Raw genomic sequence first — 15,372 nt, forward strand, 5'->3', positions numbered from 1 at the left:
TTCACCCATCCCCCGCTCACCTCCCCTCTGGTAACCACCAGTTTGTTTTCTATACTTAAGAGTCTGGTTTTTTTGTTCGTCTCTTTTTGTGATTGTTTTGTTTCTTAAATTCCACATATGAAAACAAAAATTCCACGTATGAGTGAAATCATATGGTATTTGTCTTTCTCTGACTGACTTATTTCACTTAGCATAATACCCTCTAGATCCATCCATGTTGCTGAAAATAGAAAGATCTCATTCTTTTTCATGCCTAAGTAATATTCCATTGTATAGCTCTATCAGTCTTTTTTTTTATTTTTTATTTTTTGAATTATGATGTGTTAGTCACCATACAGTACATCATTAGTTTCTGATGTAAAGTTCTATGATTCATTGTTTGCATATAACACCCAGTGCTCCATGCAATACGTGCCCTCCTAATACCCTTCACTGGGCTTGCCCATCCCCCCCCACTCTCTCTCTCTCTCTCTTTTTTTTAAGATTTGTTTGAGAGAGAGAGAGAGAGAACATGCAAGTGGGGGGGGCCAGAGGGAGAGAGAGAGAGAAAATCCTCAAGCAGACTCCCTGCTGAGCATGGAGCTGGACACAGGGTTTGACTCCAGGACCCCAAGATCATGACCCAAGCCAAAATCAGGCGTCGGGCCCTTAACTGACTGAGCCACCAGGTGCCCCTATACCACATCTTTATCCGTTCATCTGTGGATGGACACTGGGGCTGCTTCCATATCTTGGCTATTGTAAATGATTGTTCAATAAACATAGGGGTGCATGTATCTTTTTGAATTAGTGTTTCTTATTCTTTGGGTAAATACCCAGTAGTGGAATTACTGGATCATACGGTGGTTCTATTTTTAATTTCTTGAGGAATCTCGGTACTGTTTTCCACAGTGGCTGCACCAGTTTGCATTCCTACTCACAGTGCAAGAGGGTTCCTTTTTCTCCACATCCTCACCAACACTTGTTTCTTGTGTTTTTTATTTTAGCCACTCTGACAGGGGTGAGGTGGTATTTCATTGTGGTTTCGACTAAATGATCACATTTTGATTCTTTCATCTGAGAAAACTAGCAATAGTTCCATAATACGATCTCACATTCAGTTCATACTCAAACTGATCAGGCCGATGTTCCAAAAACTCTGAATCTAATGAATTCCACATCTGTGAGGCTTAGGGTCTTGCCAGTATTACCTCTGTAATGAGACATTTTGGAGCTCTCGAATTTGTAACCCAGTGTCTAAAACTTTATCTGGGCAACACTCCTAATGTTTTTGTTTTTTGTTTTTCCCCTTTCACTGGCAAGCTAGCTCTACTGAATGCTCAAAGGTGCTTGGGGTGGGGCACTCCTCTAATTCCTTTTATTTGAATACAATGGCCTTTCGAGGAGTACCTGCGGGAAGACCTGTTTGCCCTGGGACCTCCCTGTGGGCGTGGCCCGAGGGAGCAGCAAGGAGGGAGGCTCACCCTTGACTGGGGTGGAGACCCTGGGACTGAGCTCTGCTGCCTTCACAGCTGGCCAGGTTCCAATCTGGCATAGTTGCCCCTGCTGCCTTTCTATCGGGCCCTTTCTGGGGAGTTCCAGATGGTGGCACAGAGGATTGTCCTGGCCTCCAAAAAGACTGCTGCAAATCAACACTGAGGGAACAGAAAGGTCTCCGTTCTCTGTAAATCCAGAGCTCAGGTTTCAGCCTTCAGTTTCAAAAACTGTTTCATCGTAAGGAATGGTGTTAATAGAACGATGCAAATAAAAAGGGGGCCAACAAAGATGGAGGGTGAGGGGTGGAATATCTGGTCCATGATTCCTGGCGGCCTTCCTCCTCCAGCCTCCAGGCTTGCTCAAGCCTGGCTGTGAGTTCCAGCCAATGTATTTCTGGTTGGGACCGGAGCCAGGGGTCAGATAAAGTTCCAATGTATTTTGCAGCAGGCCTGACACTTTGCTCAGTGCTCTGGGCCTGTGACAGCTGCCAGGATGGTATGTTGGGAAAGCCAGGCCAGATGGAGCTGGTTTAAGTGGGTTTGAAGGAGCAGGCAGTTGACTAACCAGACAGCTCAGCAACAGCCAGCCTGGTAACACCGTTGAACCAGTATGGCTGCGTGGGCCACGGAGCACCAAGCGTTCTATTCCCGGGAAGCCACCAGCAGCCTCCATACTAATCCCCTGGCATCTCAGGGGCCAAGATCTATACTCTCATCTTATTGTCTGTAGTGAGACAAGTAAACACTTAACGCAGCCAAGCACGTGACATGCAGTATCTAATTTAATCCTCACAATAGCTCAATGAAGTAGGTACTGTTACTCTCCTAGCCACACGGATAATAGCTAATTCATACAGATAACAGATACACTTACGTGTATTGGGCCTACTTCTAAGCACTTGCTGTGGGACTAAGGTTTCTTTATGGGGTGCCTGCCTGGCTCAGTCAGTTAAGCATCTGCCTTTGGCTCAGGTCGTGATCCCAGAGTCCTGGGATCAAGCCCCACATTGGGGTCCTTGCCCAGTGGGGACCTGCTTCTCTCTCTCCCTCTATGCTCTCCTTCTCTCTCTCAAATAATTTAATAAAATCTTTAAGTAAATAAATAAACACTTGCCATGCATTAACTCGTTTACTAGGGAAACTGAGGCACAGAGGGGAAAAGCCAGTTGTCCAGAGACCCATGGCTGGTAGATGTGGACTTGAAACTACCAGAAACGGAATGACTCCAGATGGTGGGTACATCCCCGTGATTTTCCAGATGGGGAACCGGTTTTGTGGCAGGCAGGGGAAGAGAGGTCAGTTGAGATGGGAAACTGAAAATGAAGGCGAAGGGCTGTACTCTTTCCTACTTCCTGCCAAGCATAATGAGAGGCACCCGTGGGAATAGAGGCTCAGACATCTGACCCTGAGCCCTTTGCCGCTCTTCCTTCCTCTCCCCTGGCCCAGTTGGTCTGAATTGTGTTGCCTCGGATCTCCCGGAGCCACTGGGCACTGACGGCAAGCAAGTGGGCAGGCAGGCCGGAGGCCTTTGGTTCATGCCAAGTCTGACCCTTCGCAACTCCGGACACCCTGAGGGCAGTGAGATGCTGTGCTGTGTGCCTCCCACAGCTGGGACCGAGTGTCCTGAACCGGGAAGTGAGCCGACTGAGTCCCGCTTGCACTAAGGCCAGGCTTCCTGTCATGTGTGGCTCTGCCTGATGGCCCAGGGCAACCTGCAGGGAAGTCTCCTGGCAGGTGGAGGTAGGCTCCCTGCTGTCAGTCCCGCGACCGCTGTCGTCACCGTGCTCACCAGCATTGCTTTCACCTGCACAGAGTGGACGAACTCACGCACCCAGAGGGGCTGCTGTCGTCTGGCCAGCTGCCCTCATACTTAGCGCTTCTGGGCTGGACTCGGACGAAGGGGCATCAGGCCTTTCTTTTTTTTTTTTTTTAAAGATTTTATTTATTTATTCGACAGAGATAGAGACAGCCAGCGAGAGGAGGAACACAAGCAGGGGGAGTGGGAGAGGAAGAAGCAGGCTCATAGCGGAGGAGCCTGATGTGGGGCTCGATCCCATAACGCGGGGATCACGCCCTGAGCCGAAGGCAGACGCCCAACCACTGTGCCACCCAGGCGCCCCTGGCATCAGGCCTTTCTAACACGAGGGCTGGAGCAGAGAAGAATTCCAGAGGAGATGGGGTCTAAGGTTTTGGATGTGCATTAAACCACGATATATTTAACCGTGATATAATGTCTGTATCCTACTCCTCAGGGCTATTTATTTATTTATTTTTAAAGATTTTATTTATTCATTTGTCAGAGAGAGAAAGAGAGAGCACACAGCAGGGAGAGAGGCAGGCAGAGGGAGAAGCATGCTCCCTGCTGAGCGAGCAGCCCCATGCGGGACTCGATTCCGGGACCCTGGGATCATGACCTGAGCTGGAGGCAGACGCTTAACCCACTGAGCCACCCAGGCAGCCCTCCTCAGGGTATTTAGTCTGGTGTATACCATCTTGACTTTTTTTTGTTTACAGACGTATCTATGGTTTTATATACATGTTCCCCATCCAACACCGCCCTCTTTTTTGGTTCATTAGAAAGGGACTTTCTTCTGGGGCACCTGGGTGGCTCCATCGGTTAAGTGTCCAACTGTATTTTTTTTTTTTTTAAGATTTATTTATTTATGGTAGAAAAAGAGAGCACGAGTGGAAGGGACAGAGGGAGAGGGGGAGAGAGAATCTCAAGCAGACTGCCTGCTGAGTGCAGAGCCTGACATGGGGCTCGATTTCACAACCCTGAAGTCATGACCCTGAGATCACCACCTGAGCTGAAACCAAGGGTCAGACGCTCAGCTGACTGGCCACTCAGGCACCCCATGTGTCCAACTCTTTATTTCAGCTGAGATTGTGAGATGGAGCCCGGCATTGGGCTTTGCACTGGGCATGGTGGCTGCTTAAGATTCTCTCTTTCGCTCTCGCTCCCTTTGCCTCTCCCCAACCACGCCCCCCCGCCAAAAAAAAGAAGGAAAGAAAGAGAGTTTCTCACAGTATCAGGAGCACTCTTCTATGGAGGTCCGTACCTGCTTGACGGCTGCCTGGTGTCCCATCCAGCCGCACGTCATCTCACAACACTGGCCTCCTACTGGTGGGCACTTGGGCTATGCTCAGTGGTTTTGCTCATCAACCATCTATCCTTTCTTCCTTTCCACGAACATTTATTAAGCTCTTGCTATGTGCCGGCCTCGTGGGTAAGTGCTGGGTATATGGAGATGAAGAAATAGACACGATGTCTTCCTCATAGACCTTTCAGTCCCGTGGAGAGACAAACGTCTGACCCCAACGGACAGTAAGAGCTGAGGAGGGAAGGAACAAGATGCTCTGAGAGGGAATAACAGGGCCCCTGCTCCAGACTGGGTACTCCGGAAAGAACTCCCTGGGGTGATAACATTTATAGTGGAGATCTGTTTGAGAAGGAGCCAATCATGGAGGAGTGTAGGGAAGAGCATTCTGGGGGGAGGGAACAGCATGAGCCAGGGCATAGAAGTATGAACATTAGTGGCGGTGGTGGTGGTAGGGGAAGTCTGAGATTCCTCCTCAGGCTTCAGTGTAGGGGTATTGTTGGTACCTTAGGCTCAATGTCAGAAAGCCTCAAGTGACAAGTCAAGAAATTTGGACTTGATCTGACAGACGACGGGCAGCCACTCATTCCTGCTACTCAGAGTAGATACAAAATACTGTGCCTCCAGCCAGGAGTAGGAGGAGAAGGGGTGTTCAAGAGGAAATGTCTGCATCATATGGAAGTTTCTTTCTCCTGCTTGCTAGGAATTCATAGCCTGTCCTGAGCCTTAGGGCCAGGCAAGTTACCTTATTACCGATTCCCCCAGAAGAAATGCAGCCCAGAGAGGTCAAGGGATTTGCCCAAGTGAAACAGCAAACCCATGCTAAAGGCAGAACCTTGGCGCCAAATGTCAGGTTTCAGCTCCAGCCCTAAATCCATCACCCTTTCACCTGACAGCCACTCAAAGCAGGAGGACAGCGAGGAAACGCATTTTAACAAGAATCTGGGGAGCGCCTGGGAGTGGCAGGCGCTGTGCGTGGCGTGGGAGGTAGACACCAGCAAGACCCGCCTGGAGTGTGCTCACCGCCCCCGGAGGGCTGCATTTGTCCCCAATCTCCTTAACTCCAGAAATTCTCCCAGGAGTCGTCCCCGCCCCCCCCCCGCCCAAAAAAAAAACGTTGATGTAAAATCCTGAGTAACAAAGCGGCCAGGAGTTTCCTGCCTTGCCAAGCTGGGTTACTCAATTTCCCTCATTTGTCCCCTCAGAGCAGACGGAGCAAAGGGCAGCCATCAAAGGTGTCTGGGACGACGCGGCGAGTGAATGGGCCGCGGGGGCCTGCGTCTGGCCCTGTCTCCCCTCCGCCGCAGGGGAGGGGGCCGGGCCGGGGCGCCGGCTGGGCCGCCCGCAGCCGCTCACCCCCTGCCCCGGGCGGGGTTTCCGGGGAGGGCACCGCGCCGGAGGCTCGCTGTGCCCAGGCCGGCTCGCCGCAAGGCCCCCCGCCGCCAGGCGCCCTGGCTCATTGTGCCGGGACACGGTGCGTTCTGTTCTGAGCTTGGCCACACTTTGCCCTGACCTGACAGACCCGCGAGTTCCTGGCGCCAACGTGCAGGCACACCTGGGCGCCCCGCGTGGGAGCCGGCACGTGGGAGCCGTGGGGGCCGCGGACATTGGGGGCCCCTCTCCCGGTTGGATGTGGAGAGCTAGTCTTCTTCTTCTTCTTCCTCCTCCTCTTCCTCCTCCTCCTTCTCCTCCTTCTTCTCCTCCTTCTCCTCCTTTTTTTTTTTTTTAAGATTTTATTTATTTATTTGAGAGAGGGAGAATGAGAGAGAGAGAGAGAGAGAGCATGAGATGGGGAAGGGTCAGAGGGAGAAGCAGACTCCCCCCTGAGCAGGGAGCCCAATGTGGGACTCCATCCCAGGACTCCAGGATCATGACCTGAGCCAAAGGCAGTCGCCCAACCAACTGGGCCACCCAGGTGTCCTGGGGAGCTAGTCTAGGTCAGCCCTTGCATTTGTTGTCCCATACCTGTTGGGACAAGGGCTGAGCTGTGTGTCCTTGGGGAACTTGCTTAACCTCTCTGCACCCGAGGTAAGCCATCTGTCAAATGGGAATGATGATAGTACATACCAACCTCATTGGGTTGAAGGAGGAATTAGATTAGATGGTGGCTATGCGTTAAGCCTCCCGGGTCTTTAGGACTCACCCAGTAAACCATAGCCATAATGACGCTCACAGACGGGAGAACTATCAGGACAAGCCCCAGCTGGGCTGGCAGAGTCTGTGACTGGGGCAAGACCGGGCTTCTGGGCTGTTTTTCCCTCTATATCATATTCATCCTTTCTGTAGTATCACTGCTCATCTCTCCACATAAGGCCTGCAACCTTCATCCATTCACTCAATACAAATTTCTTGATATTTGTGCCTGCTGTAGGGTGACCCCTCTTTCACTGACTGTGTCACCCCCGGAGCATTACCCAGGCTGTGAAGCCCCACCCGTGGCCTCCCAGCCTCAGCTGGGGCTGCTGGCTCTGGCCCCTGACTCATTGGCAGAGGTCACTTCCTGCCTCGGTGTCTCCATCTGTCCTGTAGGGATAAGAGGGTGCCTCTCTCCAGTCTCCGGGGACCAGCAGACGATGAGTCAGATAACGGCGGGGGAAGCCCAGAGAGGCAGAAAGAGGCTCTTGCCAGAGCCGGAGCCCATCTGGCTGATGCAAGGTTTGGGTTTTGCGGGTAATCCAGCAAGATGCTTCAGGGAAAGTGTGATCAAGCAGGGAGAGCACAGGGTTCCCACCAGATAGCTGGGCTGTGGGGAACTGGGGCCCGGAGTTTGGTCCAGGATCTGCTTTCCCCAGCTCTGTGGCCCCCGGCACGTTCACGATCCCTTTGAGCTGCCTGCCTTTTCTGCCAAGCGGGAGTTGTGCCATTTCACTCACTGGGCTGTTGAAAGGAGTAGAGGTGGTGACCCTGAGAGAGGGCGTAGCACATTCTGTGTTTCTGGGAGGACCCTGGGGGCTGTCGGGGGCTCAGGTGAGACAGAAGGAAGGTAGCTGGCCCCCAGTCAAAGGCTTGGCATGTGCTAGTCACCTGGGGCTGGTGTCCAAGGGCCCTCCCAGAAGAGTCAGAGAGCAGCATACCCTTGACCAGTTCCAGACTTAACACACCCCCACCTGCACCCCATAATGCACGTGAGTTTGCCTCAGATTTGGGTCCAAATCCAGTCTCTCCCATCAGCTAGCTGTATGATGTTGAGCAAGTTCCTTAATGTCTTTGGGCCTCCATCTCCCACATGTAAGATGGGGGCAGTAACGCCTCCTTTATCAGGCTGCTTTGAGGATAGGGGAGGACAAGGCGAATACGACGCGTTCACAGTGGTGGCCGTCGCTGGTATACAGAGCGGCTCCTCACCCCCACGGGCCCTCACCCTCTAGCTCTCGCAGGCCGGGCAAGGGGAGTATTAGTAACCAGTCTCAGCTCCTGTGGCCCAGAAGGGGCAGTGCTGGGACTTAACCCTAAGCCTCCCTGACTGCGGACTGTCCCAGCACACAGGGTCCTCCCGGCCTCTTGTGTTTCTGCCCTGGCTGTTGGCCTGCCCATTCCTCGGTGGGCCTCTTATGATGTCCCCAAGGCAAGTCATGAGCCTCGTTTCCTAGCCTTCCAGGGCGTGACCCCAGCACACAGTAGGTCCTCAGTCCGTGCGGTGGACGAGGGAAATGGAGTCCCCCTCAGCAGGGAGATGAGCCCTTCTAGAAGGAAATGACTCACAGGCCGGCGGAGTGTGGGGCCATGCGTGCGTGTCCCCGTGTGTGTCTCTGTGTGTGGGTAGGGCGGGGAGCAGAGGTGGTTCTGTGGAGATGATGTGCGAGGTGAATCGGGCTGGTGACCAGTCCCCGCTGCCTCTGCCGGTCCCGGTGAGGGCCAGGCCTTCTGAATCGCACACCACGCATCCTCCCACCCCACCCCAGGCTCTGTCTTCCTTTAAGCTGCTACCCCACCCAACACTGCCCCTGTGTCTCAGCCTTCAAGACGCCGCCTCCACAGCTCGGCACCCTATGCTGAGCCTGGGAAGGGGAGGCCAAGGGTCTCGGGCCGTCCCACTCCTGGGCCTCAGGCAGGCACCCGGCTGTGGGCCACAGCTCATGTCAGCTCCCAGGAGAAGCTGGCTCCTCCCTTGCCCAAGGAGAAGCTCTTTGGGCATCTCCACCAGTCTAGGCCCTGCTATTTTTAGATGCATCCCCTCCCTTCCCCTCCCAGCCTCATAACCAGCTGCGGGAGGAAATGACTCACCTCGGAGTCAGACAGGTAGAGGCAGCCTCAGTGAGCCCTGGGCAGACCCTGCCTGGCTTCAGCCCTTGGGTTGCCCTACCTGGGGTCACCCAGATTGGTGTGCCCCCCAGCTTGAGGATAAAATTGAGTTGGGACCAAGGCCCAGGATCCCACTAGGCCTTTCTTGGGCTCTCTCTGCTATTTATGTCACAGGGCCTAGGGAAGGAGTAGGCCTCCATCAGGTCGTAGATAGGGCCTAGGGCAGACTCTGGGCCTCTGACTATACTGTGGGCCTATGTAGTCCCCAGCACAGTCTGAGGGGGTCAGACAGGTTGAAGGGACTGACTGTGGTTCTATCCATTAGACTTAGCAGAGACTAGAGTTCCAGAAAGAAGAAAGACCCTGTTCAGTGAGGAGAAGGGGAGGGGCTGATGACCCTGCATTTGTGTACGCTGAGTAGGGGTCCAGTTGTCCTAGCTTGCCCACGTCCAAGGAATTTCTTGGAACCTGGGACCTTCCATGCTAACCAGGAGAGCCCTGAGCTGCCTGGTCACCCTGGTGCTGAGCTGTGGGCTGTATCATAGGGAAGGGGCAGGTGTGAGGAGCCTATTGGAATTTGCTGGCCTAGTCCCACCTAGTCAGTGTGGGAGGACCTGCCTGTGCCCCTTTGGCAGCTGGGGGATGGTTCTGTTTACCTCCACAGGAGAGGGGCTAGGCCAAGAGCTCTGGGCCGGCTGAGAGACCAGAGAAGCATTTTGGTTGTCCCTGCTAAAGCCAATGAGGGGAAGCGTGGGCCAGACAGCACGGGGCTGGGTGCAGGGGAAAGCAGAGCTGCCCTGTGGGGAGGACGGCAACTCCCCAGAACGGACAGGGCTGGGGAGAGATCCCAGAGGAGCAGGCAATGATGACGAGAGCACAGGGCTTGCGTCAGGAAGACGCTGTGCCAGGCCCACTTACTGCCAGTGTCTCAGTGTCCCTGGTTGTAAAAGAGACAGAGGGGTACCTGGCTGCCTGCCTCTGATACCTGCAGTGAGGAATCTGAGGCGATTCTGGGGCGCTGGGGTCGTCGTTGTCTGGAGAGGCCTTGCCGGGGCTGACAACTCGCAAAGCCTCCGTTGCTCAGGGAGGTGGGCGGAGGATGATTCTGCCCTCCTGTCATCCCCGATGAGCTTCTGGGCTGCCCGCCTTGGGAAAACATGGCTCCTGGCCCCGGAGGCCTCACCTCTGTCTGGGCTCGCATCAGGGGAACTGAGGCTGAGGCCCAGACCTTGACGGGGGCAGCCCCACACACACTTGGCGGTTGTCCTCTTCATCCTCAGGGTGAAGGCTCTTTGTCCCCGGACCAGGGGTGAATGGCCCAGGCAGCAGCTCTGGCACAACTGAGCTGAGCGAACTTAAGCAAGCCACTTCTCTTTTCTGGGCCTCAGTTTCCTCTTTGGTGAAATGGTGGGGTTAGATCAGTTCTCTGGTTTTTAAATATTTACTTTAGTAGTGGAACCTCTTCTCCAATCAAAGTTCTAACTGCACTCAATGAAAGAGATAACTGTGGGTGATTGAAACATAGGTGGGGATGGAGCACCATGCTCCCCTCCCCCCTGCATCCCTAGTGGCCCAAGGGCTTGAGGGAACACAGTTTGAGTACCCCTCTTCAGGGTGCCTGCCATCTCTAACACTCTTATTTGTGGCTCAAGGGCAAGGATGTCTTCTTTCCCTCCCTGGGCCGCCCAGTAATTAGATTGCAAGCCCAGTCCTTTCTGGCACCTTCTATCAAGTGTAGAACTCCTCATATTCTCTAACTCCTGGTTCCTGCTGACACTGAGGTCTGTCTCAGCCCTTGTTACCAAGTTCAGTGGGGCCAGAGGCCCCTTGTCCCTTCTTAGGGAAATTACAGGAACAAAACATTTTATGCCACAGATAAGCTTTTGGGGTCAGTTTTGGGCTCGTGAAGGATGTCCACATAACTCCTCTACTGTGCCCCCGCCCTCCAGCCTGCAGGACAAGTCTGAGATTCCCATTTGACAGATGAGGGAAAGGCCTCAGGGGTCTTATGAGAGTGGCTCAAGACCCCATCGCTTGGAGCTGCAGAGCTGGGCACCTAGCCAGGAGCCCTGGTCCTCTCCCCAGGCTTTCCCTGTTTATCCCTGGGATGCCAGCACCTGCTGGTACCAACAACAGAAAACGGAGGTAGGATCCTATCAGGGAGCCCGGGAAAGACAGAACGCTTCCTCACCCTGGGGGTCTAGGGCAGGCATTCTTCCCAGTAAACAAACCCCCCTCCCCCACTGTCTTCCCTGCTTCAGAGAGGGGCAAGGAGGGCAGCGGGAGGGAGAGGCCAGGTCTCACAAGCTGAGACCGCACAAACAGGTACGGGACAATGCCAGCTGCCAGGCAGCAGACCCGGGGTCACGCAGGGGCCGTCTGGGGGGGGGCAGTACCCGCCTTGACATCAGCAGCACCCTGGAGGGACGTGCAGTCTTCTCTGGCTCTCCTGACAACAGGTGGGGGGTGGGGGTGGGGGGGTAGCCAGAGGCCCCTCTGTTCCCCACCCCATGTGTTCCTCCAACCAACTGGAAACACAAGCCCAGGCAACAGTTCCTCGAATTGTGTGACAGCCTCGGCCAGCCAGCTCCGGTGCTAATAATACGAACAGATGTGGGTCATGCCACTCCATCCCATGGCCCAAATCCAGTCCTGCCACGAGCACCCTAGGCTGCCTGTGAGCTGGGCTCAAGTCCTGGGGTCCTGGGGTGAAGCTGGGTCCAGAGGGGGAGCCCAGCCCCTGGGTTGGCCTGTTTGTACAAAGCCCACCCCAGTGAGCCTAGCAGCCCCGACTCCACAGTTAATAGAGTTTGACATTCAGGATGAAACTGGTGACGTCTGTGGGAGAATGATAATAATTAGACCACATATTTTTAAATGATACAAGTGAAAAGTGCTTCTTTATGTATAATTTCAAAATTATAACAAAACATTTTAAGTGATACAAGTGAAACAAATGTCCTTTACAGCTGAGGCTTGAAACCTGATCTCTAGACTTTGTGCCCAGGGGCTTCAGTGCTGAGAAGGGCCAGGAGGGAGACTGAGGCCCATAGCCATCCGGACAGAAGCAGCCTGAGCACTTGCCTATGTGCCCCTCGAAGCCTGGGGCTCCCAGCCTGAACGCCACCGAAGCCGTTTCTGCCCACATAGCCATGGGCTGGCGTTCAGCAGGTAGTGGAGCCTGCCAGCGGTGACCCTGAGGCCCGTGGCCAGGGCTGCACTGGGGCAGCGAGGGCCGGAAGTGGGTCTGCGCCCAGGAACGGCTGGTGCCCCCGGCACAGGCCCGAGTGCTGGAGAGAGCATCCTCTACTATGCAGGGGCTGCTCGTTGCTTCACACAGGCCCGGGGGGCCCACAGGGGTGAGCCCTGTTTGTTTTTCCCTCAGCCCTGGTGCGCCAGTCACGGAGGGAGAGCAGACAGGGGGTGTTTTCAGCAGGACTCTGCTTCCCCCAGGAAGTGGATAAAAGGCAGTGCCCTGGTGGCCCAGGCATCTGACTCTTGGTTTGGGCTCAGGTCATGATCTCGGGGTCGTGGGATCAAGCCCTGCATTGGGCTCCACACTCAGCTCGGAGTCTGCTTGAGATTCTCTCCCCCTCTCTCTGCCCCTCCCACCTGTGCGCTCTCTCTCTCTCTCAAATGGATAAATACATCTTTAAAAAAACAAAAGGCCCTATGCAGGGCTTATGGCACAAGACTGCTCGTCCTCCAGCCCCAGCCAGCAGCATGCAGGTGGCACACCTCACTTGGAGCCTCTCAGGTCTTGGAGAAGTGTCCTTAGTCCTGTATGAGGCTTTGTGGCTGCAAAGCTCCCTACAGGGTGACCGTGGGCAGTGCTGGCGGGGTGGAGAAAGCCATGGAAGGGGAGCCACGAGTGGCCACCAGAAAGGCGTGGCGTGCAGACGCTGAGTGGGCCCCTTTCTTCCCCCAGCTGTGTTCATGGAGACCCCCTGTGCCCAGAGCTGCAGCACTGAAGAAGATGGACAGGCCCCAGATAGGCCCTTGTCTCTCCAGGGTGCAAAGCCTTCGTCCAGGAACTGCACGAACACCTCTGGACTTACAGCGTGAGAGGGCGGGGCTGGGCCAAGGCTGTGGGAACATGGCAGGCCTTCCAGAGGAGGTGGGGTGGAGGAGCAACGGGGAGGCTGTTGGCAGAAGGAACTGGGGCAGCATGTCAGGGAAGGGTGCTTGGAGGAGGCTCCAGCCGGCGGCCGGGTTAGGGTGTGAGGGCCATGGGCATGAACCAGGAATCGGAAAAGGACCTCCCTCCCTCCATCCGGCCTCCATTTCCCCATCTGTAAGAAGAGACCACCGGGACCCTCCTGTTCTGCTCTGACATCTGTCTCCTGGACTCCCTCACTGTGTCCATCAGGAAAATGGCAAGAATCCAGTTGAGGAAGTGGGGCTGCTGACCAGCGTCCCTGAAGGCCCTGAGCCTGACCTCTTGCCCTTCCCAACGCCAGCTCCACTGGGGAACTGCACACCCCGCCCATCCCCAAGGGCAAGCCCAGCCAGAGTTGGATGGGATTCCCTGCCCTCCCTGGACCAAACCATACCAGGGGAAGCGGGGGAAGGATGGACACGGTGTGGCAGTCAGGACCCCACCCTCCTCCCAAGCAAAGCCCCAACTCTTGGGCTCTAGGGGGGCTGCTTGGTCATGGCGGTCCTAGAGAGTAGGGTGCCTTTCCACACCCTTTGTTGTGTCTGGGCCCTGGGCCTTTATTTCCTACCCCAACAGCTGTGGGGCGATATAAGCCACAGGAGGCCTAGGCCTTGTTCGCGGGGAAACAGCCCTCCGTGAGAGGCTGCGGGAGGGGGAGACAGTGCGGGCACAACCAGGCCCCCAGCGTTCTCCTGCCACCTGCTTCTCTCATGGCTAGCCTTGTGGGCTTTGCCTGTGCCTGTCGACCTCCCCGAGGGCAGGACCCCGCACCTTTGAATGTGGTCACATCCGTGCCTCCCCAGCTCCGGGACTCTGCTCACAACCGTCCCTTCTGACAGAGTCCCCACTCAGCCCCCAGCCCTGCTGGACTTCCCGGTCCTTCACTGGCGCCAGGTCCTTTACCCAGACGCCCCTGCCGAGCTGCTCACCCCTGCCACACTCCCAGCTTTGTTTCCATCGCTGTCCCCCGCCCACTGGGCTCTGTCAAATGGCGGCTCTCTCCCCCTGCCTGGTTGCCACCTTTGTGGTTTCAGGGCCTGTAAAGGGACTTGAGCCACTGCTATTAATCTTTGTCAACTGAGGACATGTAACAGCACTTAGAGCTTCCCGTGTCCCAGACGCCTTTTAAGTGCTGTATGTGTGAGAACCCTTTTACTACCCACAGTAACCCAATGAGGTGGGTGGTTTTACGACTCTCATTTTGAAGATGAGGAAACTGAGGCAGAGGGAGGTTAAGTGACCTGCCCAGGGCCACCCAGCTAGGAAATGGACCCAGCCCAGGCAGCTGGGCTGCGGGGTCCACACTGATACCCAACAACTGACTGATTTGTTTTATTGTCTCCTGGGGGTGATGTCAATTCGGGGAAGCTGCCGTGAGAGTGGGGCAGACACATGTGTAATTGTGGGACAGGGCGCACCTGGCCCTCTGGGAAACTCGTCCCCAGCCAAGCCCCTCAGATTAAGTTCCGTCCCCCCTTGTGTGGCTTTCTCCCTTTTGCACCCTTTTGAACAGGCCTCCCTCCACTCACCTTGGCATGAGTGGGGTTAATCTTCTTTAGCACAGTGAATCCAAGTCCAGCAAGTGTTTGCAGAATGATTGCTTTGCTACATAGACCCCGAGGACATGCAGTTTCATGGGGACCCTTGGGCATCCCCTCCCCTTCCCCCAAGCTCCAGTTTCCTGTTCTGGGAAACGGGCTGACTTGCCCAAATCACAAGGTTTGACATCTGGTAAGGATTCTGAGTTGCTCCAGAACCCACACTGTGTCAACAGTCTATCTACCTGAGTCTTGGCACTGCGGTCTGGGTGCCTGCCCTAGACAGCCGGGTGACTCGCCCGGGGAACTCGGGGCAAGGAGGAGATTATGGTGGGCCAGGGTGTGTGCTTCTTGCCCCGTGGAGCAGTTCCCTTCTGGAGACCTGGGGGCAGCCTGGGACGAGGAGATAAGCTGGCAGATCCCGGGAGCTTGGATGAGCCACCTGACGGTGAGTGGGGACCCTCGTCAAAGACTTTCTTGCAGCTAACAGTCGGACCCGTCTGTCCCGCCCCTTCTGGCCGGCTGAGCGGCCCGCTGAGGGTAGGGGGATGGGAGGGGTGAATGAGGGCGGCTGGCGAGCCTCTGCCAACTGCAGCTGACAAGTGGTAGCTCGCAGACCGGGCAGGGCCGGCGGCGGTGACCCCGGGCACGGCCAGCCAATGAGCTCCGCTGCTGTGGTGGCACCACCGGGCAGCGGGCTGTCTTTGGCTGGAGCGGCAGCGGGCGGGGCCTTGGGCCGCCAGTCAGGGCCGCCCGGGCCCTGTCTCTGGGAGGCCCCGGCAGGTCGGAGGCTCCATTCACAGAAAGCTCTCCTCCGGCTGCCACATTTTTAACTTTTCCGACCTTGCGGGGGGGGGGGG

The sequence above is a fragment of the Ailuropoda melanoleuca genome, chromosome 6, assembly GCF_002007445.2.
Source record: "Ailuropoda melanoleuca isolate Jingjing chromosome 6, ASM200744v2, whole genome shotgun sequence".
Classification (NCBI taxonomy): domain Eukaryota; kingdom Metazoa; phylum Chordata; class Mammalia; order Carnivora; family Ursidae; genus Ailuropoda; species Ailuropoda melanoleuca.